This window comes from Lygodium microphyllum, chromosome 8 (genome assembly GCF_053477565.2).
Source record: "Lygodium microphyllum isolate KBCC chromosome 8, Lygodium_microphyllum_v1.1.10, whole genome shotgun sequence".
Classification (NCBI taxonomy): Eukaryota; Viridiplantae; Streptophyta; class Polypodiopsida; order Schizaeales; family Lygodiaceae; genus Lygodium; species Lygodium microphyllum.
The window spans coordinates 138,422,563-138,430,933 of record NC_141142.1 but is presented as its reverse complement, the minus strand read 5'-3'; positions in this window follow the sequence as shown (position 1 = coordinate 138,430,933).

Genomic DNA, 8,371 nt, shown 5'->3' with positions numbered 1-8,371 from the left:
ATGATCATTCCGCTGTCTTTCGAGATTTATGAGAAAAGTTCCCGGCTAACCGGGACCACCCAACCGTAGGACGGACCCATGGCCCATCCTCCGCACTTTCCTCGGTTTGTTTTAGTTATGTAATTATCTAACACATTAATTTGACATATAACAATCAGCTTCTTTAATTAATCTTGTTAAGCACGGGTTCCTTCACGTAATCTTATCACGTGACATATAAAAACAATATCAAGCAAGTTCTTTTAAAATCTCATCATTTTATCTTTGAATTACAAGAAGTTCCGCCCGTAGGCTTGTCCATAATCTACCCGAAGGCTAACCAGTAATCTCCAGGGATCACTATTCCAAGCTTCTGCCCGTCAACTAGTATGCGGGCCTCGAGATCCAATCCCGAGTCACGTTAGCCTCTTGTGCAGGATCCGGAAGGCGAGGGATTTATGGCCAGAGCCCCCCTGGCACCCAAGCGTCCTCCTGCTCTAAGAAGAACTCAACGGAGAGACCTCTCGTGGCGGGTTCGGTCCACGTTCCCGGCGCGGTCAACAACCCCCTTGGTTAGGGTCAGGCAGGCAGTCGGGGGTAACTGAAGCTGCCTCTCCCTTCAGGCCTTTAACTTGAAGTATAAGTACTTGTTTAATTTGTAATTCATAATTCAAACAGAGCCCTAAAATCTCTAGCAAGCACAAACATTTCCATTAATCAACCCAGTTGTATGGCAAACTGCTAAAGAAGTGTTCTTTCCTTTTTGAGTGTATCAGCAGTCGTTTTCAAGATGTCTTGTAACTTGGCAAGATCCTTTATATTCGGGTGTAGGGTATAACCAACTTGGTTAACCCTAAGGTACCTTAGATATGCTAGTTTCTATTTTACAACTTTCCTTATTTAGAAGGATATCCAAAAACTACGTCTTTTTTGCAAGATAACTTGCGTAAGGATCTGCCGCCCTTGAAGAGGGTTTTTCCCTTTTCTCCTTGTGAATTGATCACAAAATGATTTCATACATGTTGCGCAAGTCTGGCGATGGAATAATCTGTTTAGATTCCTTAAGCTGACATATGTCAGGCCTAGGGTTTCTTCATTTAAGAACCTTAGGGACGAACCCTAGTTTCTTATCTTTATGAATTTATTGTCCCTGCGGTAAGAAAAGTAGTCCAATGTTTAGGGTATGAATTTTTCTATGTTTAGATTGGTTCAGTTATCTTTTGGAAGGTAATCTTAATCGTCTTGTCATGGTTTTACTATCCTTGTGACAATTAACTTTCCCAATCAATACAGTTTAATTTGGCATATAGCATAATGCCAAGGTGATACAAAGAGTGACAATTTCTCCTTTGGACAAAAAGGCCTAGCTGTGAAATTGGTGTATACACACTTTATTAGTCCCAAGTCCTCAAATAGGGGGGGGGGGAAAGAGTGTCATCCAGCAGTTTCCCATTGCATTTTCTTTCCAAATGAGTTCGTATATCTAATTTTTATACTTGTTAATTCCTAACATTTAACTTCCGTTTTCTTTAAAGATGAAATCATGCCAAATAACAACACTTGCCTTGCTAAGATGTGCAACTAGCAAAGATAACTCCCTAGTAATTTGAGCATCGAAGAAACCTTCCATGAATTTAGGCATTTTACCATGATTCGTTGCGAAAGGAATAAGACTAATGGTGCAAGATATAATTTCTACACTTTAGGAATATATTACTATAGTAAATGGTTAATCTTGCCTATAATTTTATAATGCTTGATGCAATTTGAAGAAAGCTAATTTGTATACATTGTCGTCCATAGGCTAACTCCTTCGTAAAAAAATAACTCGAACAAATATATCTTTCCTTAACAATTTTTCTTTGTATGATTGACTTAAAACCGAATTAACACCAAGAGGAAAAACTTGGCTTTGAGGGGAGATATCCACATGGATACCGGGAGATGACCCTCCCGCTGCTACACCTGGGACTTTCTTCGGCGGCATCGTAGTTCGAATGTGAGATAGCCTTTTCCTTTTTCTTCTTGGAATTCCACCGTCTTCTCCTTCCTTATCTTTTACCTTTTTCCCACTCTTCCTCCTTCACTCCCTCTTTTCACTCCCTCTGCTTCCCTCCCTATCTTTTATCTCACGGCTATATTCTTCCTTACGGGATACCGTACGAGGCCGTGATGATGACTTGGATTTTTAGGACATGGGAGTGTGTGGACACCGGCTTGTTTGATAAGACTAAGAATACAAAGCTCAGCTACGAGAGCACTTGCACAAAAAGATTTGAAAAGTGAGTGAAGGAATTTATGCAAGAAAAATGGAAGTCTGCAAAGTAGCCTAAGGACAAAGTAAGCTTTAGGGGTGTGACTTGAATAGTTTAAAGAAAAATCCGGAGGGGAAAAGGGTAAGGGCTTACGGGGAAAATTTAAACCCGGGGGTAATAAGGGCTTTGGAGAGATTAAAATCCGGAGGAAAAAAAAACAAGGCTTAGGGGTGGATTATACTGGGAGAGGGGGGGGGAAAACAATGCCTTACGGGGGGTTTTAAAAACCCGGGCGGGGGGGGGGGGGGAGAAGAACAAGGGCCTTAGGGGGGGAATTTAAAACCCTGGGAGGGGGGGGGGAGAACAAGGGGCTTAGAGGGGGGGAATTTAAAACCCCGGGAGGGGGGGGATTTAAAACCTCGGGAGGGGGGGAGAATAAGGGCCTTAGGAGGGGGATTTAAAACCTCAGGAGGGGGGGGGGGAGAACAAGGGGCTTAGGAGGCCCACCTTGGAACCTTCCAAGGCTTTCTGGAAGGCCACGTGGGGAGGAAAATAGGACTGACGGCGTGATGGCCAGGTGGCAGGGCCTACAAAAGCAAGCGACGTGCTGGGAGGCGGCTGCTGGCTGGCGCAGCAGCCCATGGCTCCTCACGACGGACTGGGGTTGAAGAATGGCGATGTGGCGGTGACAGATGGCGACTTGTTTTCCTCCTCGACTCGGATTTATGGCGGCACAGCCCAGTCTCTCCCTCAGTCAGCATGCAGCACGGCAGCCTTCACCCTTCCTCACGGCTCCGCCTCCTCATGCTTTATATAGTGGAGGGAGGGGGATTTTCTCCTCCTGCGTGTCGACACACGTGTCCACCCTCCCTCCATAGGCTCCATCAAGGAGCTTACAACTCCTTCTATTTCCCTCCCCCCTCCAGCTCGTCCGTCGGCTGGAGGGAGGGGAATAAAAAAATTTCAAAAATCCGATTTATATTTTTCCCCACGCGGAATTTTACATTCTCTCCCCCTTGGAGGAATCGAGATGTCCTCATCTCAAGATAAACTGGGGATATTGATGGTTGAGAGTGCCTTCATCTACCCAAGTGGCATCTTCTTCGGGATAATCTTTCCACTGGACAAGGCATTCTTTCAAGGTTCTAGATCTTAACTGTCTTTCCCTAACATCTAAGATCCTTTTTTGCCTTAGTTCAAGGACTCCTTGACTAGGCATTACAATTTGTTGGTCATCAAGTACATGATTAGGATTGGGTACATATTTTTTTAATAGGCTGATATGGAATACATTGTGAACCTTTAGGTTCTCAGGGAGTTGCAATCTATGAGCATTGGGTCCTAGGCATTTGAGGATTTTATACGGCCCACAATACCTTGGACTTAGCTTCTTGCATTCTCCTAGGGATAAAGAACTCTTTTTAGGACGTACCCGAATGAAGTCCATGTCTCCTTCTTCGAAGACTCTTTCTTGACGTTTCAAATCTGCATATGCCTTTTGTCTATCCTTGGCTGCTTGTACGTCTTGTCTTATTGATCTTATTTGATCATCCATGTCCTCCAACATTTGTCTTGAAGCTTCAACTCTTAGGGTTGGATCAGAAAAGTTTAGGAGACTTCGACAATCATGACCATACAATGCCTGGAAAGGGGTCATTTGAATGCTCTGCTAGTAAGAAGCATTGTAGGCAAATTCAACTAATGGCAAGTATTGAATCCACCTCTTCGGCTCTCGACAGCAGTATGCCCTAAGCATATCCTCAATGATTTGATTCACTCGCTCTGTTTGTCCATCCGTTTGGGGATGGTAGGCGGTGCTAAAACAGAGTTGAGTCCCAATAGCTTCAAAGATAGCTCTCCAGAAGTGGGATGTGAAGAGAGAATCTCGATCACTAATGATTCCTTTAGGTAACCCATGTAGCTTGAATATCTCCTTGATAAACAATCTTGCAATGTCGGAGGCTTTATAGTTTGTCTTTACTGGAATCAGGTGTGCAACCTTGGTAAGCATGTCAACCACAATCATAATGGAATTGTATCCTCCTTGGACTTGGGGTAAGCCCACAACAAAATCCATACTAATGAATTCCCATTTCATTTGGGGAATGTCAAGCGGTTGCAGTTTCCCTGGCATCATGACATGTTCGGCCTTGATACATTGGCAAGACAAACATTCAGTGACATACTTGAGAACGTCACCTTTGAGCCTCTCCCAGTGGTAGCTCTTCCTAACTGCATTAAGAGTTTTTGCATAGCCAGGATGTCCTGCGAAAGGAGAATCATGAGCTTCCCATAATATCTTCTGCTTAAGTGACTGGCTTATTGGTATACACAGCCTTGTTCTGTAGTAGACAAGTCCCTTATCAATGGAAAATTCCTGATACTTAACTTGTAACTTCTGATTCTGCTCCTTGGTAGATATTTCTTTTATCATTGTTTGGTAGGCCAAATCATGGCATGCTTCCTCTCTAGCTAGTTCAAGTATAGGGTTATTTGGCATAGATACCTTTGTAGCCAGAGATCTGGCCGTTGATGGATTCTGCAAGATTAGGGAATTTAGGAATGCCTTGCGACTGAGTGTATCGGCAACTACATTCTCTTTCCCTGGTTGGTACTTGATTTCAAAATCATATTCCTCCGATACTTCAATCCACCGACGTTGCCTCATGTTGAGCTCGTTCTGGGTAAAAATCCATTTGAGACTCTTATGATCGGTTACTAGAGTAAACTTGTTACCCAACAGGTAGTGTCTCCAAAGCTTTAGAGCATGGATGACAGCTAATAATTCCAGATCATGCGTGGCATAATTCTTTTCATGACTCTTCAATTTCCTTGAAGAGTATGCTACTAGATGACCTTCCTGCATAAGTACACACCCCAAGGCAAGAATGTTGGCATCAGTTACTACCTCAAACTCTTTATTGAGGTCAGGAAGTTTTAGAATAGGTGCTGATACCAAACTTTTCTTCAATTTGTCGAAGCTATTTTGTTCGGGAGTTGACCATGTAATAGAAGTCTGCTTCTTTAGTAAGTCTGTAAGAGGTGCTGCAATCAAAGCATAGTTTTTGATAAAGACCCTATACCATCCTGTCAAGCCAAGAAAGCTACGTATTTCTTTGACGGATACTGGTATTGGCCATTCAAGCACATCCCTGACTTTGGCTGGGTCTACTGATATTCCCTCTGATGATACTATGAATCCCAGATATTCAATCTGACGCTTGAAGAATGCACACTTCTTCATTTTTGCATACAGCTTATGAGACCTCATTGTCTCAAGGACAATCCGTAGTTGAGGTTCATGATCTTCTTCCTGTTTAGAATAGACTAAAGTGTCATCGAAGAAGACAAGCACGAAATCATCAAGATATGGTCTAAAAATATCCTGCATTAATCTATTGAAGGTGGCAGGTGCATTTGTAAGCCCGAATGACATAACCAAGAACTCAAAGTGCCCATATCTTGTATTGAAGGCCGTTTTTGGAATATCTTCTTCCTTGATCCTTATTTGATAGTAACCTGACCTGAGATCAATCTTAGAGAAGATCTTTGCACCTTGAAGACGATCAAAAAGCTCATCTATTCTAGGAATAGGATACTTGTTCTTGACTGTTGATTGATTCAACCCTCGGTAATCAATACATAGTCGAAGTGTCCCATCTTTTTTTTCTGGAATAGTACTGGAGCTCCCCACAGTGAGTTGCTAGGCCGGATGTAACCCTGATCCAACAGTTGCTTGAGCTGTTCCTTTAACTCAATAGCTTCCGGTATGGACATTCTATAAGGTCTCTTTGCAATAGGTGCAGCTCCAGGCACTAGCCTAATTTCATGATCAACTTCTCTTGGAGGCGGAAGTTCAATCAATTCCTCAGGGAATACGTCAGCATATTCCTTTAGCCAAGAAGGTCCTTCATGATACTCTTGCTTTTGATCTAACTTGTTGAGTTTGATCAGGTAAACGGGTAATCCTTTTCTGACTCCTTTTATGATCCGTGATACTTTGGCTAATTGGATTCTTGGCACTCCTGCCTCACCTTGAGTTGTGACAAACTCCCTTTCAGAGTTTCGAAAGGAAACTTGACCCTTTCCACAGTGGATGTGGGCGTCATTAGGCTTAAGCCAATCCATCCCGAGTAGACACTCATGGATACATAAATTCATGACTCTGAATTTGACTGGGTTTTCTTTCCTCCCAGAAAGAGTTCTTCCTTAGTAGTTTGCCTGGTACAAGTTACCTCACGACCGTTTGCCAATTCCACAAGCAGGGTGGGTGCTTCTACTGTGGCTATTCCTAATCTTTTTGCACATGCTGGTGAGATAAAGGAATGTGTACTGCCACAATCAATCAAGGTTTTGAAACCTTTACCTTGATAGTCCGACGGTGTTTGAATCACTGAGAACTGGCGATTCGGCCCTTTCTTGTGTAAAGCGGCATGGACTGTCGCTCTTTCGAATTCTGCTTCCATAGTCGGATCTTCCTCTTCTTCTGCTTCGCATCTTTGCCTATTGGTAATGCAGGCAGTTCTTTCTCTCCCCCTACGTGGCGGCTCCTTAACCGCGGCCTGCACCTTGGAAAGGCGTTTGACGATGTCCCCCGCTGAGCTTGGGACATTGCCTCTTGAAGTGACCGGGTTCATTGCAGTGGAAACATCGGAGGTTTCGGCCATTACTTTGAGTAGGAACAAAGTTGTTGACGTTATTTGTCCTTCTTTTCTTCCTTTGTCCCTGATTGTGACCTTGAACTCTCTTTACTTGAGGTCTGAATGCTCCTCTGTTCGGGTCACTATAGGACCAAGTTTTGTTACCCCTTGGTCTAGCTTGCACCTCCTGAATTATAGGCGCCGCTCGAATGAGTGCATCCTAAAGATCTGATGGACGCATAGATTCGAGACGGGTATTTACGGGTGGATTTAAGCCTGCGCAAAATTTGGACACCTGCTGCGTCATGTCCATATGTGGTGCATACTTTAAGAGTGAGACAAATTTAGAGTAGTATGCGTCAAGGGTGAGTCCTAGCTGTTTTAGCTCGTAGAACTCATTCATTTTCTGTGTACGATATGCAGGTGGCAAATATCTCCCCTGCACGGCTTTCTTTAACTTCTCCTAGGTAACGGACCCCTCTGAAGTCCCTTGATCCCTGTACCATTGTTTCCACCATAGTCTAGCTTCGTCGGTGAGTTTTAACTTGGCAAGCATGGCCTAATTGGTAGGTGCAGTACCAGCTGCTTCAAAGTAATCCTCCATAGATTCAATCCAAATTTCAGCATCAGACTAGACGAATCTGCCTCTCCCGTCAAACTCAGGTGGCTTTATCTGCTTGAGGAGGAACTTCTTCTCCTGGGTCACAGCAGTACTTGATGTAGGGGGCGAATTTGGAACCTGTACCTGGGGTTGTACCTGGATAAAAGTTTTCTTAACGTTATTATATGATAATTGACGTTAGCTTATCTTTAGTTCAGCTATCTCGTAAATCATGAAGCTACTTAACTTTTTTAACAACTCTGATGCACAGCTAGATATTGATAAAAGAAGTCCTTATTTATATTTACATGGGTGTAGCCTTATACAACATCTCGTGTGATGATAATTCAATCATTACATTCAGTTTGGGGAGAACAACGTTGTATTGCATTTGTCTATAGGAACTGTGTAATAATAAGGTTTTGGGTCATGGATCTTTAGGAATCGATAATTCATTGGAAGTTCAGGATACCCTTTTCGTTGGAATCCATACTTCTCATGGCGGCCCAACACTTTAATCCTGTCGGCTGGGATTACACGGGTTACTTCCTCATATACATATGAGTTCATTTCAACCCTCCGACCTTGAATATGTAAAGTCGAATTTACGTGAGCTTCCAAAAAAATGAACAGCTTCACGACTTTCAAGTCTTCCAACCACTTGATCCTCTTTAGGTTGGTCTGTAGATAAGTGAACCGGTGGGCAACTATGTAGTAGATTCCTGAAGACCCCGTCCATCTTCGTTCTATGTATAAAGGTGATGGATTATAAATTTGCTCCAGGATGTTCATCATTCCAATTCTTTGTCTATAAAGCAGAGAATGCATTGCAGTCATAAACATGACCCGAAACACCAAAAACTTGTTCCACACTTCATAGTTCTGCAAGATAGCAT